Raw genomic sequence first — 20,965 nt, forward strand, 5'->3', positions numbered from 1 at the left:
GAATGCTAACATGCTAAAATAAGTTGGTGAACATAGTAAACATCATGCCCGCTAAATATCAGAATGTTATGATGTTAGCATTTAGCTCAAAGCTCCGCTGTGCCTAGCATGGCTATTACTCTTTGAATCCCTGAAAAGTGTGAAGTAATAAGGGTCAGGAAGCAGCTACCATCAAAGCAAAACAAGTAACTCATAATTGCTCTTGTGTGCTGCTCAATGTTTCTGGGATAAATATATTTACTTGGTTTATTTGTCAGGTTTTGTCTGGTTTAGCTCTCTTGTAATAGCACATTTTCCCACTTCAACTACACACTTAACAGCGAACATCAAGTGTCACTCTCGGAGTTCCAAGTGACTTGTTGATGTTAACCAGCAAACAGCTCCAGTCACAGTGAAACCCTCCCACACACCAACTAGAGCTGTTGAGTACAGTGTGTGTTTTATTTCTTCAGGTGAGAGAGAGAGAGAGAGAGAGAGAGAGAGAGAGAGAGAGAGAGAGAGAGAGAGAGAGAGAGAGAGAGACTGAGAGAGAGAGAGAGAGAGAGAGAGAGCGCGAGAGAAAGAGAGAGCGAAAGAGAGAGAGAGAGAGAGAGAGAGAGAGAGAGAGAGAGAGAGAGCAAGACTGACGCAGAGTTTGGAGAAGTGTGACTGTGTGTATCGTGATGAGAGCTGCTGTGTATGCCGTCACTCCAGGTTCAGGCTTGTGCTGCTGTTTTTTCTGCTGCACTGCAGAGGCCTGCGCCGCCTCTTGCTCACAACTTTAGACTGGTTTCCCCGGCAACCAGGGTGTCTGCACATGGAGAGCAACCAACTTCCCCAGATGAGAGCTTTTGTCAGTACAGTCACGATCACTAGGAAAGAGAGAGAGAGCGGGAGAGAGGGAGACAGAGAGAGATGGGAGAGCCACAAAGTAATTCTTACCCATATATCACTTATATATCGTGGGGAGGCATAAATTGCTATTTGTCCAACCAAGTGGCCAACAGTTATAGTAATGTAGTATCATACACACACACACACACACACACACACACACACACACACACACACACACACACACACACACACCAAGTTATACTAGGCCTTTCTTTCTGTTTGGTGCCCTTCTCGCTACTATAGTAAACTAGATGTCAAGTATAACTCACAAGATACAACTTTCAAATGTAATATTTCAGCCCATGTCTATAAAGAATATGTCAGCTAGTCTAAGCTGTACTGCCGCTGTGTCACTGTGTGTTAAAATAGGTGGACTTGAAGCTTTGAAAAAAGCAGATGCTAACAGGAACCAGAGTTAAGGAACCCAGCCATTGTTTGTTTTATCAATAGTAACAATTTATTTTCCAAGGTTATCACAGTTGATGAACAGTTACTATCTGCTAGCATAGCTAAGAACTGAATTTTTTTTTTTTTAAATCATTGTTTAATCAATATTACAGTCATTATTTAGTTCTATTACAGGCAATATTACAGCATGATGCTCATTTCAGTCGCTGACTGTGAGACTGAAACACATAAATAATATAAACACTGTATGGACACTAAGTGTACAAGCAGCATAGTTATATTTGGTGCAGGGCTATTTGAAAACAGCACTGATGAAAACACCTGCACAGTTACTCCAAACCAAAGGTAGATACTGTAGCTATCTAAAATGGCTTTATCTCTAAAGCTACCACAGTTACCATTCTGTCAATCTACTTGACGAAAAAGAAGAAGAAGAAGAAGAAGAAGAAGAAGAAGAAGAAGAAGAAGAAGAAGAAGAAGAAGAAGAAGAAGAAGAAGTAGAAAAAGAAGAAGAAGTAGAAGAAGAAGAAGAAGAAGAAGAAGAAGAAGAAGAAGAAGAAGAAGAAGAAGAAGAAGTAGAAGAAGAAGAAGAAGAAGAAGAAGAAGAAGAAGAAGAAGAAGAAGAAGAAGAAGAAGAAGAAGAAGAAGAAGTATGTCAAAAAGCCTGTTACCAGGAGCCATTTGTAGTGTTGGCATATTTCTGCAATGAATCAAATGTATCTGTCGCACAGGAGTAACTTAAAAAGAAAATGTGCAAATTGATTTACTGTTTTGCAATTTTTTAATTACATTTGCAAGGAAAGTCAATGCAATCCAAAATAATGAAATCTAAATCTTTAAACTCCACCTGCCATTATCAGACATCTGGAGTCATTGCTTTCTGCTTTTCCTGGAATTGGCACGTATTAATATTTGTATTAAACTGGAATTGTGTTATCCTTTTGTCCTGTTTGAGGATATAACAAATACCTGGTAGTATGTTCTCACCTTACCAGTACTATGTGTGCCTCCTGCACTATAAAACCAGCTTAATTTTAGAGAAACCGTTTTAATAACATTGACCAAGCTGTGTGCCAGAGTGAGTGTATGTTGGTTGTTTGGTGGGAGTGGGGCTATAATTACATGCATGAAACTGCCGAATATTATATTTATTTATCCAGATTTCTTCTGTCCTGAATCCTTTTTTTTAGGATGGATTGTTATAGTTTGCAGTATGAAACAATTAGATATATCTACCAGCTGTCATGATTGTAATTGTGGCAAGTGAACACATACAAAAAAACCGATATCATATTTTGCAGTGATTTAAAAATACACTGGTTGGAAAGAAAACCTCCTCATGTGTACTTCTGCTACATGTATTCCTGCATTCCTTTTATTTGTCCCTTTGGATCTGTAAAGTGAAGAGTAACGCTACAGTTTGCAGCCAGAGGGAAAAAACTGTGCCTGTGTTTCTAAAAAGTCCATAGGGCACTTTCCTCCACCATCCTACCTTCCTTTCTCTCTTTCCCTTTTACTCTCCGTTTCTTACTGTTTGTTTCTCCTCTGCTGTACAGTATTTGTCTCAATATATGACTCACCAGACTCTTAGGCTCAGCTGCAATTTACCTTCTCTGTTTCATTCAAAACATTTTCTCTCTCTCCCTCTCTTTCTCTCTCTCTCTCCCACCGCCCACTCTCACTATCTATTTCTCAATAGTGTGTTGCGGCCCCAGCTGACCTCTCCTCTTATGAATAATAATGATTTTTCCGGACACACATTGGTCATTAATATCCAGTCAGCGGCCACCTGATGAAGACAGGGCAGCTTGCTGTCTCTTTAATATAGTAGTAATATGATTATCAACATAACCCTATAGCAACAAGATGGCTGTATTTGTATTTGTATTACACTTGGTCATTTGGTGACCTAATAGCACATCCATGTTTGTAGGCTAGTCATTACTGACACTCACACACTCATAACTCTTCATTACTGCTAACAAGTACATGAGAACCCCTGAGACTGACACACACATAGGCACACCTCCAACAAGAGAGGGCTGCTTTTGTTATTCGGCTGTGGATTGTGTGAGTGTGTGTGTGTGTGTGTGTGTGTGTGTGTGTGTGTGTGTGTGTGTGTGTGTGTGTGTGTGTGTGTGTGTGTGTGTGTGTGTGTGTATGTGTGTATGTATGTGTGTGTGTGTGTGTGTGCGTGTGTGCGTGTGCATGTGCATGTGCGTGTGTTCCCAGGACAACTCTTCAATCTCAGAGCAGCTCCGCTGTTGTGATGTACTGTCTGAACTGTTAACTCCAAAATGTTACTTCTGCCCTAGGCCCTGGTTTTGTCACGTCAAACCTAACAAGGTTAAACGTTGGCTCACGTAATTGCATAAATCTTGATACATCTAAAGTGTCCTCTGTTCTCTGATCTATAAATGCAGCCTAGGCCACATTGTCTTCCTTAGTTCAGATAGGCACTATCTTGAATTGTGACACAGAAACAGAGGCAAGGGGACATGATCAGGCAGACACACAAGTAGATAAAGATCACCTCTCTGACACGACCTCTGCCAATGACACACACACACACACACACACACACACACACACACACACACACACACACACACACACACAGTCTCAAACAAACATTTAACACAGTTAACATCAGTATCAGGGAAATAGGCTTTTGAGTTTGTGAACACACATGCTCACACTCAAGAGAGCAGACGGAGTGAAGGACAAACAGATTCAGCCTCAAACCAGGTTTCCAGGTACAGACGAGACTAAAGTGTAGTCACTCTGATCCTGGTGGCTTCTCAGCATCTCAGAGTCTACTTTAAAAATTGCACTGCATGCAGCAGTTTAAAACATCCTTAACGTTCCTAGTATCTGAAGACATTTTGTAGCTATTTCTTGTTAAAGAGTTTTCAGTTTGATCACAGGAAACAAGCACTCTTTTATGTGTTATGTGTCTTCACTATTCACAAACAAAGAAAGATAAGAAAAGATTGGATGATTATGATAATGCAAGACATTTAGAGATTGCTTTAATCCGAACTACTTTACAATACAATAGGATTTATTTTTGGGTGGCCTCAAGGGCAAATCACTTTGCAAGTGTTGGTGCCCTGGCTGTGGTCTGCACAGGCTCACAAATCTTCTTTCTAATGAAAGAAGTTAGATCTGTCATTCTTATCTAGTAGGTTGTAGTGGTAGACTGTAACTAAATACAATTTCTATGTTTTTCTTTTTTCAATTATTAGTTACTGGTGACTTTACAATTAAGATTTCTTCTTACAAAACATAAAACAAGCTTATAAAATATGACGTTGATGATCAATTAACCCCAAAGTGCAGCTGAAACATTAAGTTGATCAATCAAATAGTCGGTGACAGAAAATTACTATTTTGATAATCGTCATTTCTTGCAAAAACATTTTATGGCTCCAGCTTCACAAATGTTACGATTTGCTGCATTTCCTTTTAATGACTGTATTTATGTGGAATGATTTGGAATTTTGTACCTGGTTGGAAAACATAAGCATTGTGAAAGTGTCACTTTGGCCGATGAGGACTTGCGACAGCATTTCTTCATATTTTTACAAACCAAACAATCAATCGAGAACAAATATGTGCAGTTTAATAATCAGTTCCTCTCCAGTGCTTCCCTCTGACATTTGATGATTCAAATCATGTGTCAAACATTAAATTGTGATGACCCAGCTCTCCCAGGACTGTGTAAGCAGCTAATAGAATAGGACACTAGTCCTGGAGAGTCTAGAGAATGCATTGCTTATTAAATAGGGGCTATCAGGAAGTAGCAACAGGGCTGGGCGATCTTACAACCAATCACGTCTTGTGCTTGACAGGTCCTCCTAGCTGTCATGGTCCTCATCCTTGCCACCTTCATCACCATCAGGGTGCAAAGGCTGACTTCATTCAGCTAGATGTTAGAAATCATAGCAGAAAGCACAGCCAAATACAGGATCCTGTGCCTCTCTCTACTCCTCATTGATGCCATGTGATTTCATTGTACTGGTATCCGGGGAGGAGACAGGGTGCCTTACTGTGAGGGGAAGATGATGCCACAGCTGTGCTGAACACAGCTCCAGCCTCTGGCAGCAGTGAATATAGTCCAAGATAAAGGAACCAAACAATCCACTCAGGGAGAGCAGGGCATCCACAAAATCCCTCCAATCCTGACATTTTAGGACCAATTGTCCATTATGTTGGAGTTACTGAAGCAGAGTGAAGTAGGAATGAGGTCACTAGCCCTTGTTGGGTTGAAAGGCTTATCCCAGTCAGCTGGGCTTGTATAGTACAAGTACATGCAATGTCAAGCCTATGTAGAGTTTGTTTGAGGGTGGAGTATTGTGTAATATAGAACAAACATGCTTTTGTTCTGACAAAAACAGTAGAGTGTCTTTACTTTTGCATTGCAATTGCAAGGAGTAAGAGACGGAATAATAGCATAAAGCCATCAAAGCTAAAACAGCAAACAAAAACAAAAACATTGAGCCTATTAAGAGAAAGAACACTTATCAAAAACAAAAAGCATTCCCAAGGGGGTGTTTTTTAACAAAACAGAATTAGCAAGATTATTATTATCATCCATCAATATGCATGAGTGAATCATACTCCTAAAGCTAATATTAACTTTTTGTGTTACAGATGCAAATCAGGAGCACCAGGATCAACAGTATTATCATTACTATAATTGTTTTTGCAGTTGTCTGGCTTTTTTTAATCCTGATTTGACACTTAGTTCACAGCCAAGCTGAGTGAGGTTGGAAAAAAACCAAAGAAATACTGGACTGAATGAGAGACTGTGTAACAGAAGTTGAGACTTTGACACATGACAAATCCTTTCAGTGTAAGTCACAGCTTTTTCTCTCTCTTTTTCAGCCAATGCTTTTGAATGACACTGAGCAAGCCAACAAAATACAGTCATTGATTGAAGAGAGTGCCTGATTGATTACATGTTATTGATCTGGTATGCAAAACGTTTTTTGCTCTCTAGAAAGTCAGCATTTTGGATAATTTATTCTTACCGTTACCATGGCTAATTATTTAATTACATTTCAAGCTATAAGTTAAATATTGTGTTTGTATTCTGTGCCTACGTATTTATTTTTACAAAAGAGATTAGAATTTTTTTGTTTGAGGTAATGATTATTGACCAAGGATAATTGTGAATCCTAAGGCTAGACTATTGGAGAAAACTGTTCGGTGATATATTGACTTTCATAAAAGGTGGTTGAAAATGAAGAGCATCAATACTGCTGACATTTTCTCATATGTTTTAGTCAATGTCACTACAGCGCCATGGAGGGAATTCAATATACTGTATCGAATGACAAATAGATACAATTAACAGAAAACATGCCCTTAATGTTTTGATGTTCTGTAAAGAAAGATTTATTTTTCTTCCTTGATGTGAGCAGCAACAAAGAACATTCAATTTAATTTCCCAGAACTTTCAATCATATCTCTGTGATTCAATAGAAACGTTCCATTACACAGTGCTGAAATACAGATAAGAGGTAATTGACAAGAAAGGACTGATACTGTAAAGACTATCGAGCATACTCATTATCTCTATGGACTGACCCCTAGCTTGCCCCGACCACACACACACACGCCCGGGATAAACCATACTGTTACTAGGCAACTGAACAGCTATGGCCAACCCAATCACACTGCCCCAGGGCTGACAATATGTGTGTGCGTGCGTGTGCGTGTGCCTGTGTGTGTGTGTGTGCGTGTGTGTGTGTGTATGTGTGTGTGTGTGTGTGTGTGTGTGTGTGTGTGTGTGTGTGTGTGTGTGTGTGTGTGTGTGTGTGTGTGTGTGTGTGTGTGTGCCGATGTATTCTCACTCCTAATGTCCTCATATTGTTTAATTTGAAGAATTAAGTTCCAATAAGGACATCAAAGTTTTGGTCTCCTGTTTTAAAGAACACTTTAAGTTAGCCTTCCATTTGAAAAGCTCTGCTACCTGATTCTGGACTCAGAAGTAAGATGTGGTGTTTTTCTGAACTATTTGTGTGATGCCTGACCGTTAGATATTGTTAGATATTGTTAGATATTTGCCCCGAAGTGTTTAAACACAAGGGTCTGAGTTGGTGTGTTGCTTCAGGTACCAGTGAGGCATGAAATACAATCCCAAAAATTCCGGTTTGAGTTTGAAGTATTAAACACCACAACAAAAGACAAAAACTGAACCAGAGTTTTTTTAATACTATGAGACAGGATTGTACTTCTCCAGAACTCTAGAAGAAAAAAGTTAAGCAAGGTTAAACTGTTTTACTCTGCAGCCCACAGGGTCCACGGACTGGCTTCATTGAAATTACATTTTTGGTGGCTGTAGCTAAAGCCGGTCTGAACGTAGCCTACGCAGTTGTGTGTGCCACTCCTAAATAATTACATATATTCATTTTAACTTAAATTTGAAGAGTGGCCAAATAGATCTCTTCCACTCGTTCTCTAACTCTGTATCCCCTTCATAACCATATCCCTCTGTGCTTTGTTGTTTTGAAGGTTAGAGTGTGACATTTTTCTTTTCTAGATATTGTGTAACACATTACACTGTTACTTGTCTGGAGAGTGCACTCATTGCGCTTATTTTCAGAGGCAGAGAGGCAGACACATGAAACAACATAAAAGATCTGAGGCAAATGGTCAACAGGGTGCAGGCTGGAGAGAAGTGGGCCAATGTCAGTCCTCCAACAACACTATGATAAACATAAACTGAGAGAACTGCCAGTCCCCAATCAATAGACTACAAAGACCGGGACATATATGCACAGAGAAACACGCACACATAAAGAGATTCTTGTGAGAAAGTAACTGAAAGGACGAGTAGAAGACACAGTTTCCTTCAGAACTAAAGATCTTTCAGGAATATCACAGGTAACTCAAAACATGATGTAAATTAAGCTGATCACATCTTTCATATTCAGCTTACATTTCAGCTCCTATTAATAGTTTAAAGAAACAATCGCAGCTTGATAAGGATGTGCAGGCATTTTCTTTTAGATATACAGTGCCCTAAGAGGCTGTGATAAGGTTCTTGTGATTTTTCAGCTGTTTCTAAAATCTTTTTTTCTGAAAACAAATTAATTAATCCCACTTGACCTTAAAATGACAGATACACAATGTAGAACATGTTATGTAGAGCAATCATCTTCTTTAACCCTTGTGCTGTCTTAACATCCTGTATACTCCCCGTGTCCTAAGGGTCAAACATTATCCGCCTCCACTAAACTTCTTAAATAAAGCAGCTTCATTGAATTTTCAACCCAAAATCTATTTTGCATGAAGAAACAACCTGAAATTAACACTTTATAAATGTCTTAGTTTTTCACAAAAACTTAGATCATGGGTGGGTAATGATGCACCTTCCCAAAACAGTTGTTTTGGCAGGAATAATCTTTGTGTATGTGAGAGTGTGTGTGTGTGTCCGTGTGTCTGTGCATCTATGTGTCTGTGTGTCTGTCTGTGTGTCTAAATCAGTGTTTTTTTTTCATATTATGGGCTCATTTTAGGAAAAGTTCAAATTTTAAGTTGAATAAAGGTCGTTTAGGGTTTTTTCTCTGCTGCCAAACATGGCGGCGGGTCATTTTCGACCCTAAAACAACACAAGGGTTAAGATACTCGAAAGAGATGTTCATTTGTTTCAGTGACAGAAAGCACGGTCAGCCTCTGTTCAAACAAAGAGTCACTCTCTATGCGAGGCCATTAACTGGTTTGTGTACTTGCAGGATGTTTTTGGATCCTTCTCCAGGGCTTTACTGTTCTTTATATAATTTCTTCTTTCTGAGGCCCTCCTAATTCGTCTTGTGATACCTCAGTCCATGTTTTTACACAGACTGTTCTGTGCACAATCCTACTGAGGCGTACAGTGTAGTAAAAAGGTATCACCGTCTCTGATTATCATCATGACTATTGTAGTTGGCTTGCTCTCCCTGGAATGCTCATCTGCCAAATGGTATTGTCTTAATATATGCTATATGTTTACACAGCGACCTATTAGAAACACAGAAACACCTTCGGTCGACCTGTTGCTTTCAGAAAAGTGGAAAGGTGTAAAAGCAGTGCTGTACATTTGTCCCCATTTAAGCATGATGGCCATTTATACAGCCAACATTAGGGGCAATCGTTTGGCCTGTCCTGGTGTACAGAACATGTTAGAGGGCTTGAACGAGAGGTACAGTGCCAGGGTTTGGTGGACAAATGGGAGAAAATCTGTGTTTACTGAGCTTAACAACAATCATTTGGCAGGCTATATAAAGAATGACATCATCAAGACATGTACATAATAGTTTCTGTTCACGGAGCGGCTGCTGCAACACTAAGCTTCCACCATGATCAGTGAAATTGGTTTCACCAGGTGTGAAAGTGGTGTATGGTTCCTATGTGCCACTGATATTCACTCTACAAATGTGAAGTTCTATTTATGTTTTTTTCTGAAGTATCTAATTATTTCTCAAATGAAGCTACCAATATGCACATATTTATGATCATCTATGTAAAGAAATATAAATAATCATAAAATCATAAATATAGGTTGATAATAACTGGCACTACAATGAAGCAGGTACATGGGCTCAACAATACATTACAATGGCTATCATAAGGAATTAATTATTACATTCTTATATTTAATATAATTATTCATTATAATTATAATTATTACATATTATTAATTAATTATTAAAACACCAGTTAATGTAGTCTCATAAAATAGTCTCATAAAATATACTAGACAATAAATTAGGAAATCTGATGAATAATTAAATTAATAACTATAAAACACAATAGCTGGTAAAGGTTGAAGGAATTCTTTGATAGTAAAGCATACATTACATGTCATTTAGCAGACTCTTTACATTGAACAAAGTACAGGGACAGTCTCCCTGCAGTAACTCAGGGTTAAGTACCTTGCTCAGGGGTAATGGTGGCAGCTTGGTATTGAACTCCCAACCTTCTAGCGTTTTGTTTGGAAGGCGTACCACTAGACCACTAGGACATCACCACCCTATACTGACTTTTGTACGACATTAAACAATCCAGCATGTATATTCCAAAAAGCATTTATTAATAAGATAATAAATGTCAAAACACAGAATATCTAATATTAAACAACCTAATGTTACCCCTTAGCTCAATACAACAGATTACACAACAGCTTTGTTTGTGCTGTTTACAGGTGGCGTCCAGTCGGGGGGAGTGAGGGAGGGTCAAGACACAAAGCATCATGGTTAATTGAGTCCAATAGCTCAATAGTTCTTTGAGGATTCCCAACACAGGAAATTCATTAATGACTGCAAATGATCGTATTGACAATTTGGTTTTGAGAGTTTCTGTCTGCATTTATTTCGCCAGTACCAGCTGGCAGTTGCTTAGTAACTTAATCCCTTATATACCCTGCTGTAGTATGTAAATGTTAACTTAAACATTTGATACAAATTATGTGATAAAGCTGAAGTTTCACGGCGCTGTTCTGGGTCCAAGAAACGCAGAAAAACAATCCCACACAATCCCAAAACGAAAGCTCAACATCTTGTTTTGCCTGTGACTCACACAACCCTGCGCCTTATGTGTGCTGAAGTGTAGCCAGTAAGAAGATACATTCTGGCGAACTCTGCTCCGTGAATGGTATTTGTTACGTCTTCAATGTAGCTGAAGTGGAAACTATGACCGGAGAGATTTCAATATATCGGACTTCAATTTCTCTACAGTGCAGAACCTTAGTTATTGCAATGGACACAGTTTTGGTCTTAGGTAAAGCAACTACCTTACAATCTCTGTTAAGATTAGAGTAGAAACACAAATCTAAGGCAATAGTGTGATTCAAGTTATGTGATTGAATATGTCATGATACCATGTGATCACATAAAGTCACTCGCCACCTAATTCATACTAAAAACAACTAACACTCGAAAGGTACCATCCTGAATGATGCTAAATAAATATGCAGTGATGTATTTCTTTTTACATCTCTCCATATCTGATCTGCAAGAAAATGATCAAGTCTAAGCAATGTTTGCTTATCGAGCCTCGATTCTCCCTTCCCATTCCTTAAGAGAGATAAATAACTGGGCATTTCTCCAATCCATCAGAGGTATGAACTAAACAGACAGTCTCACTGGGGACAAAAATACCCTTTTGCAAACAAATACACCGTAGAAAAATGGAACCAGAACTAACATAAGATGAAGTGGAGTAGAGAAGGGAACAGGGCATAGAAAGTAACACACAGGAGGCTAATTTGGAATGCAGTCAAGTACTCAAGGGCCCGCGGCTTTCTGCAGCCTGGTAGGCTAATCGCAACACAAACGCCAACCGACAAGATTTCACAGAGTGCAGCGAACTTCAGGTGAACTCAGTGGCTCTCACCAGGGAACAAGCCAGGGAAGAAGGACAAGAACACAGGTAGCTGTGGAGCTGTCTAGTAATGCTCACATCAACTTTAGTCAAACACAGTCAGCAGTCACTGGTGCATGTCTACCTACTTCCTTAGAAGAGAGTCCCCGACAAAATAAACTGCAAAATAAGGTATTTATTAGCTGATTTGTTATTTGTTTAAATAAATAGTAAAACCTTATATTTAAAACCAGCATTTTCAGTAACTTTAACATAATGGGAAGCTTTTGCATCCAGCTGTGGAAGAATCACTGGCACGCGACATATGCTCAAGTGTCTTCCCCATGCTGATGTCTTGGATGGAAGACATGAAGCAGACCTGGGATGTTAGCAACCAGCAGTGTGAATGCGGCCAAGATCTGAGTCGAGCCAGCAGCATGTTTGGCAGTTAGGCACTAGAGAGTCTCCACAAGGTCACTGGCACTCAACCCGCATCAGATCAGAAAGGAGATTACAGAGAAGCTGGCCTGAAGGGGAAGACATACACACGCGTACATACTGTAGACACATACTGTAATCACCCAAACCAGCAACAGACAGATCCAGGGACATGTTATTGTTGATATTTTTGGCACATAGTATACATATGTGAGTTAAACTAGCCATATTTAATTTGTAAAAAAATACATTGGGTGATAGTTAATAGCTAAGGCTTTAACTTTGGCCAAGAAAAAGCAACAGCTGAGTTCTTCTTCTGATTTTACTAACTTGTTACGTTAGCTTGGACTCTGACTTTCATGGACCGGCTCATGACTCAAGTGTCACTCTGGCAGCTACCTATGATGGCTATGCTGAAAATATTTGTCAATAGTAGAAAATGTGTATGAATATGAAAGCTAGAAGCAACGCTCATATAATGTGTTGAAATGACAAAGTCGTGGTCATAGTGAGTGAACATGTGATCTGAGATGGACATTGCAATTGTTCATTAGCTATGTTTGATATCTGTCAAGCTGAATGGACTCTGAAAAGTAGAAAAACAAATAACTATTCTGGTCCAAAGACAGAATTAGAACTCTTTCAGTGCAAGAAAATACACTAAATATATCCTGGAATGTAATTGTAAAAAGTGTGATGCTTTTAAGGACCCATGAAGCAAACTGTTGCTAAAAAGGAACAAAATGCTGTATTCATTTAATACTGACAAATCTTTTTTTTTCTTTCTGCTGTGTCCCAGAAATATCTGTTCATATGGGATGACGCTCAGAACATGTAACACTTACACTATTTTGCATTTCTGTTGCTGCCCCCTGCTAATATCAGATGCATGCTAAGTCATTTTGTTCTGGATCTGAATAAATGTCATCCATGTCTTCGGATGTCTGCCATCATACAGTAGTGCAGGATAATGAACAGCATTGGTGATTGACCTTATTTTCCCCACATCCAGAGCACTCAGTACCACCACACATGAACATACATAAAAAGACATTAAATCTTGTTTAAATTTAAAGAGAGCACATTCAATGCCATTAAGAAAGGCTGAATGGCTGGATGAAAGTGGGGGCAGATAAAAGAGAGAGCAGAGAGAAAAAGAAAGAGGTCAATCCAGATGATTCTGAATCTAAATGCCCTGTAGTGGAGTACCGTGTGTTTATTTACATGTCTATTAACTACTACAATTAAACAATGAAGCAATGAAATCAATAAGACGTATGGAAAAACTGCAGAGAGAGATAAAAGACTTGATTTGATAACATGTGCTGTGACAGACACAAACCACATTTGGAGCAGATTTCGCATTCCGAATGCACAACAAACAAAATATCATTGAAAAACACTGCTCAACACAGTGGAATATATGCAGTGTTTGCAGGGACAAAATAGACCTACTTATCGGTGCTTATTTGCTGTGCTCCAGCACAAATGCCAAAGTTGTTTTCTGCAATGCTGTGCACATTTAAGGAGGTCTTCTCACCCTGATTTCTTCTTAGACACATATCCTTGCTACCAAAAGCCTCCGTCAGCACACACAAACGCAAGTCTCCAAGGGCATTCTCACACACGCATGCAAAAGCCACATGCACAATCATGCCATATGCACGTACACACACACACACCACCCACACACACACAGGCAGATACCACTTGGCACCTGAATTCAGGTTGCTATAACTGTATGGGCCATTTTTAGCTCTTTAATAATACTTGAATTGTTGTTAGCTGAGATAACCCAAGGGAGAAAAAAAACAATTCCAGTCTCCCACAAGCCCTGAAGTTTAATCCTCTCTAGTATCCTAGGGAAATAATGCATCCTCTAATAATTCCTTTGGACTTTCAGTACAACATTGATGTCCTTTTGTATTGGCTGGGGCCATTAGTTCTGACACATGTATAATTGATTATCATATTAACAGCTAAAATCATTCAGGTCATTTTTGCTGAGGCCGTAGGGATAGACAAGGTGCATAATGGCTTTGAGCAGTTGGATCCATCTCTTCTCCCCTGTGCTTTAGTTGGAGCCATGTGAGCCTGCACTGTTGTTCTTGTCTTTATGCAAGTCAGTCTTTCAGCCCAGCAGTTAGCGCAGTCGGTCTCTGCTACAGGATTGTGGCTTATACTCTATACAGTCGTCACAGAGCCCAGTTCTCTTCATTCAAGTTCAAAGGCCACTAACCAACACATTATAAGAGGCTAAGTGTACAGTCAGAGCCACAAAGAGAGAGAGAGAGAGAGAGAGAGAGAGAGAGAGAGAGAGAGAGAGAGAGAGAGAGAGAGAGAGAGAGAGAGAGAGAAGATACGAGATAGAGGAGAGAGAGGAAACTGAGAGGAGAAGAGAGAGCGAGAAGACGAGAGAGAGAGGAGCAGAGAAGCGAGGCGGAGAAGAAGAGAAGATGAGAGCGAGAAGAGAGAGAGCTAAAGAGAGAGAACGATAAAGAGCGAGAAGGAGAGAGAGGAGAGAGAGAGAAGAGAGATAAGAGAAAAGAGAGGAGCGGAGAGAGAGGAAGTGGTTTTTTGTGCCACCGTTCGATAAATGAGCAGAACACAAATTACTTTAAGTGTGTTGCTGTGAGCAAATTCAAAGGGCAGTGCTGGGCCAGCACTCTTTGACCTTATCTAAAAGGAACGATTAGTGGGTAAAGTTCAAAATATGTCCAGTGAGGACACATGCACCCAAATGTGCAAGCATACACACAGCTATTACTTTTTACACAGATATGTATTCAAGCAGTATAATTCAATTTAAATTAGATTGAATTTGAAATACAAGCTGTTTTTGCTGTTATAACACTTGATATCCAATTAATGTTGTTATCAAGAGTTGGGTATGATCAAAGAATAAAGAAAAAATATATTAATTTCCTCATGCAGATTAGGTATGTGAGTAAGGTTAACCTTCCTTGCGTCATCATCAGATACAAAAATTTATTTGATCCAAATCTTGGCTTTATGACCAAATACCTGCAAAACGAATTACATTATTTGTGTTTACTGTTAATTATCAAATGTTAGCATGCTTAACTAAGACAGAGAACATACTTAACATTGAACATGCCTAAGTTCACCATGTTAGCATTATCATTGTGAAACTGTTTCAAGTTTAGTTTACTTATAGAGTATTTAAATTGCTGTACAATGGTAAAACAACAATAAAGCATATATTTAAAGAAAACCTATGTTAGCATGCTGACATTACAATATATTTCAAAGCACTGATATGCCTAAGTATAGCCTCTCAGCTCTTGTTTTCTTTACTTTTCTTATTTTTTCAACCTACTTGGATCAACTAATCAAGTTGCTTGACACTAAGCTCCACAACGTACTGTTGATATTAACCTGTACAGTACATACCATAAGAAAATATGGGACTATTTAGATTATTTAGAATATTCTTTCTGAAGTCTCAGGGAAGCCTGTCATGTCCCGGCCCCTTGTCTAAATTGTGTTCTCCTTGTTGTTCTGTCTTTAGTTGTCTTCCTGTTTTATTTTGGTATAATCACCCTTGTCTCTCGTTTCAGATGCTTCACTTCCTGCCCTTCTGTGTTTCCCACCTGTGTGATTACCTGCCCTGCCCTGATCACCTGTCCCTGATCACCTTCCTCCTCTTGTGTATTTAGTCTCTGCTTTCCCCTTTGTCTGTGCCATCTCGTCTGATCTGTTCCAGTGAACGTTCCAGCGATTTCCCTAGTGTTACACTCTTTTGAGCTTGTTATCTTGTCTTGTCACTTGACGTATGTTTAGTCAAGTTGCTTTTGTTACTCTTTACTGTCGAGTTATTTTTGGAAAGTTCCCTTTTTGTTGTTGCCTTTTTAAGTAAAGACTATTTCTTAAACCCCTTTAGTCTGTGGGTCATCCGTTTCCTGCTGATGCCAGAGCAACACTCTGATAAAGCCACAATAACATTTTACTATTTTGAATTGATTATTTGTGAGTGTATTTAACGGTGTTGCTGAATTTGAGCCGTAACATTTAACATACATATAATCCATGTAATTTTTATTTATTTTTAATTGTAGAACGGTTAAAGAAGAAGCAATGGTTTATTGCAAGGAAAGAGGAGAGGAGGTCTATGACGTCAAAGGGTAGTTGGTGGCATACATAGCCTTATCTCTAGCCTGTATCCCATGGTTACCATATGCCGAACACGGCTGGGAACCTGGGCCGGTGAAAAGCAGGGTGACGCATTAGACACTCACACACAGCAGGACAGCTGGCACCCCTCGCAAACGCACGCAAAAGCACCTTTACCCGCACCGCCGCAATTCCACTGTACCTGAATGCCCACTAACGACTCGCTCACACAGGGGGTGGTGTTTCTAATTCCATCCTGGGTTACAGAGAACACAGAAGGCTAATATCTGCAGAATCTCCAACTGGGAGAGGTAACACACCTCTATCCCCATGAGATCCTCCTGACGGAGAGAGATAGATAGAAGGAGGGAGACAGAGAGAGAGATACATCCAGAGAGAGGCGGAGAGAGACAGACAGGGGGGGGGGGAAGAGAAAGACGGCCTGATACGGAGTCACAGACAGAGACAGACATAAGGGAAAGTAGGAGGAAGAGAAAGTAACACATTATCTCTGTGTATAGTTCTGGGAGGAACAGCCTGTTTGTAGAGTGATACCTATCAGCTCCCTTGCTGTCTCGAGAGATATTACTGCACTGTGGTGTACTTTACCCAGATAAAACATCCCTGCGTCTCTGATAAAGAGACTCAGACAGATAATGGCAAGGTGAAAAGGGAAAGAGGCAGAAAGACTGTCACACAGAGTGACAGACAAAAGATGGGCGGAATAGCTGATCACTTTCTTTTAAAAATGCATGTTTCAGCATACTTGATAAGATTAGGCAGAGTATATCTTTTGGCAAATCATTTTTTTGTCAAAGGTTAGTGCAGACTTAGGTAGCATGATGTCCCAGCAGAAAATAAACACACACACATACTGTGGCTGTGTGGTGGAGGAGAAACATCTTGTTCTCCCACTCACGCAGCCTGTTACTTACTTTCATACAGGTGTGGCACACATTTTTGAGGGGGTTATCACTCTCATTTAGATATTCATCTATTTGCTGCCTCCCCATAATTTCAGGCCTATTAGGACCTCATTAATCGAATTATGGTCAATGTGACCTTATTCATATTGTAATATATAATGCATGTATCTATATTAATGTCTCCTTTTTAGCTGATGTCATTTCAGGCCAAATCGTTGCGGCCCTCCACTACCGTATTCACCTCCAGTCATCATTTCCAGTGCCCAGGCTGAGTTCATCAGAAGTCCACTCCTCATCAGAACCAGATATGCAGCATGTTCTTCATCTCATCACCACAACAACTGTCTCTTTTTCTATTTTATTTATGGCTTCACCACCCCATTAAAACATGTGATGCCACAACGGAATCTAATAGCCAAAGACTATTCACGTTTCTCATCCTCTTGTGCATATATCAATAAATATGTGTTCATTCAGAAATAAATCACTCATGATTGAACTATATTCAGTGTGCTGTGTATGCTTATTTGTATGTTTTTCAACGCCACATTAAATCTTCAACCAGTTTTCCATGTGCAGCAGTCAGGGAGAATCACATCATCATCATCAAATCAGAAATGCATCAAGTTTTCCATATGGAAAGTCATTTTTGATGTGAAAAAGACTTCTGGGCATGAACTTGGAAGTTGGTTGTCACTTTGAGATTTAGTGATCTCCAAGACTTCACTGTTTAATGTCCCCAAGCCTCCCCCACCCCTCCTCTGATGATTCACTCTGCTGTGTGCTGCCTGCCTGCCTGCCTGCCTGCCTGCCTGCCTGCCTGTCTGTCTGTATATATGTCTGCCTGTATATCTGTCTGTCTGTCTCTCACTCTGTCGTGCTGCCTCCTGAGGCCCTGATTGAATAACTAATGATTAATATCAACACAGCCACTGCCACAGCGACTGATTTACCGCACCCATTGATCCAGACCTTGAGATGTCGTGAAAAAAAGACGCAGATTGAACCGCAGGCAAGGTTTTGTGGGACTAAATTATCTGAGTGCTGACAACCAAAATTCATTCATTCATTCAATGCATTGGTAAAAAATACTGCCCCAGACAGAACTTGTTATTCCCAGTTCTGAGCATTAAATCAAATCATGTATTTAACCAGGTATGTTATAACAAAATATAAATCTAGGATGTTATATGTATTCTCACCTGATTGCTGCCCAGCATGACTATAATCTCATTTTGTTGTCTGATTAGCAGCTTCATTTGAACAGTTGGGGATTAACTGCTTTTCTCCAGGGTGTATGCAAAGAGGTTGCCGAGCAAATATAGAGCACTTTACTCATACTTCTTTCTGCTGGATTCTATAAACCCAGAAATATGAAGCAGAAACTTTCGGAATACAAGTTAGATTTTTGAAACACTAATCACTGGAAACATCTAGAAAACTGCAACTGACACTTGAGCTGTAGTAAAATGGAAAATTCTAAATAAATATAAAACAGGACTTTGCAAGCCGGGTTGAATCTGTATTATTGGAAAGCGAGCTGCTCCAGTAGTGAATAACATGTGAGTGTTTGTCACTACACATCCAATTTTTGGAAACCAATTATTTTCACCTTTCATCTATCCAGATGATCCAACATGTATTCAGGCATATGCAGCATACACAGTTAGTCCAATTGCGCAGTTACAACAATTCCACCCCTTTCTCCAGGAAACTGAAAAACACAATAGAAACAATACTAAATGTCCATAGCCACGCAAATGACCTCATGAAGATGCAATGCCCATAACAATCGTCAATTGAAAGCAAATCCAGCTTCCTGCTGGATGTGGAAACAAGGTAGACGAGAGCAGTGAGAGTGAACCAAAGCACTACTAACTAAATCACCGAGCTCAAACCCGCTGTAACACTAGATCTAAGGGGAACTTCAGAGTCAGGTAATCATTCTTTGGACACTTCACTACGAGAGACCCCTTTTCACATTATACATTTCATCTTTTGTTAATATAAAACATTATGATTATAGTACTTTAAGGACAAAACATTACTTCTAAAACATTTCTACCAGCAGATGAACCATAATCACCGTTAGAAATGAATAAAACTAATACTAAAATGATAACAAGATCATGCACTACTCCAAAGGAAAAGCTGAAGAAAACAGCCCAAAGGGGTTTATTTCACACCTTAATGACAAATTGCTGCACGCCTCATCTCACGCATGAGCTTTTTCTACAAGGAGACGTCAGTCAGGCAGTTAGTCAGTCAGTCTCTAGCAATCCAGAAGGTTATTGAGCACTTGGCTTGATTTGGACAGTTAATTTCATGAGCATTGTGCTCTATTGTGTGTACTGCAGATAGATTGCTCTCCCTCCCTGAGTTTACAATTTCTTGGAAGCTCAATAAAATCTTATTTTGTAAGTTAGTAGGAATCTTGATAACAGTTTCAATGTTCTGCAAATACATTTTAAGATGTGAGAAATGTCCATACACATGTGTAAGTCCACAGAGAAAGGCTACAATTTGTAGTTAATTGTCAGAGTCAAACAGAGAGATCTTTCCTTTGTGAAGTGTGTGAAAACATACGGTAAGCTACTATGAAGACTGATAACGATCGTGATCGTGAACTAAGTGTGCGGGTAGAATGGTGGGTTAAGTTACGGGATGAAATACTCATACTGGAAACATTTTTTCAAAAGCTTTACTGTTATCCCACACACAGTCCCTTCTGCCTCAACTGTAGTAATACATATGACACTTGGAAATATGCACACACACAAAACTGAAGAGTCCATAGAGAAGAAGGAAAGTGGCTGAAAAGAGGTTAAATGGCATTACAAAGACAACCCAATTAGATTATGAAAGATATTCTTAACTAAATCTGTAACTCAATGATCTGTAATGGGAGTCTTGTGGCTTATAAAAGCCTTTCCCTGGAATAATCTCTGTCTCTCTGTCTCTGTCTGTCTCTCTCTCTCTCTTTCTCTCTTTCTATCTCTCTCTTTCTCTCTCATTTTCCCTCTTTCTCTCTCTCGCTTATTCACTCACACGCATGTAACACACACATACAGAGGGATCGAGAGGACACCAGTCGGACTTAGATCTCTGCATGAAATCATCAGCCAACTGTGGCAGCATATAGCCTGTTACTTTGTTTGAATTTCACTTGCAAACTAAAGTTTTAGTTTGAAATGTATCAGCCACATTTATGCATTATACCAACTCAGGATGAATCTGAACCATGCTCCCTTACAAGAACAGCAGAACTGCACTTGCTATATTAGTATATACAAACTACATTACAGGTTTAGAAGAGGGGGAAAAAACAACCTTTCAACATCCTGAAAATTCCCAGCTCTGATGCTACACATCACCTGGCTCCCTTCAGTCCTTAATTTGTCATTTTGCAGCACTTCAAATTAATTGTATTTCAATTTCATCTTTGCCAAATGTTTCAGTAATTTCTTTAAATAAGGTCATACAGAATAAAGTGTTGTTTTGTAAATGTATTATTGTTCTGAATCATAATTCATTTTGATATAATAAACTTTACTATTTACCATTTGAGTCAGTAACACGAACATAACTTTCAACATATTTCTAGTCAAGCCACTTAAACTAGGCTACACACTAAAAGACATGGCATTTCGGTTCATGAGTAAATGTTCATTTCTCAGTCTGTTCTCTACTCTCACACACACACACACACACACACACAAACACACACACACATATAAAATGCTTTCACGCCAACCTGAACAGCCCTGACACAAGCCATGTTCTCTGGATCATTAGCCTCATGTATGCTGTAGATCTCACGGTGCACTGAGCCA

Source organism: Cottoperca gobio, chromosome 6, assembly GCF_900634415.1.
Source record: "Cottoperca gobio chromosome 6, fCotGob3.1, whole genome shotgun sequence".
NCBI classification, from domain to species: domain Eukaryota; kingdom Metazoa; phylum Chordata; class Actinopteri; order Perciformes; family Bovichtidae; genus Cottoperca; species Cottoperca gobio.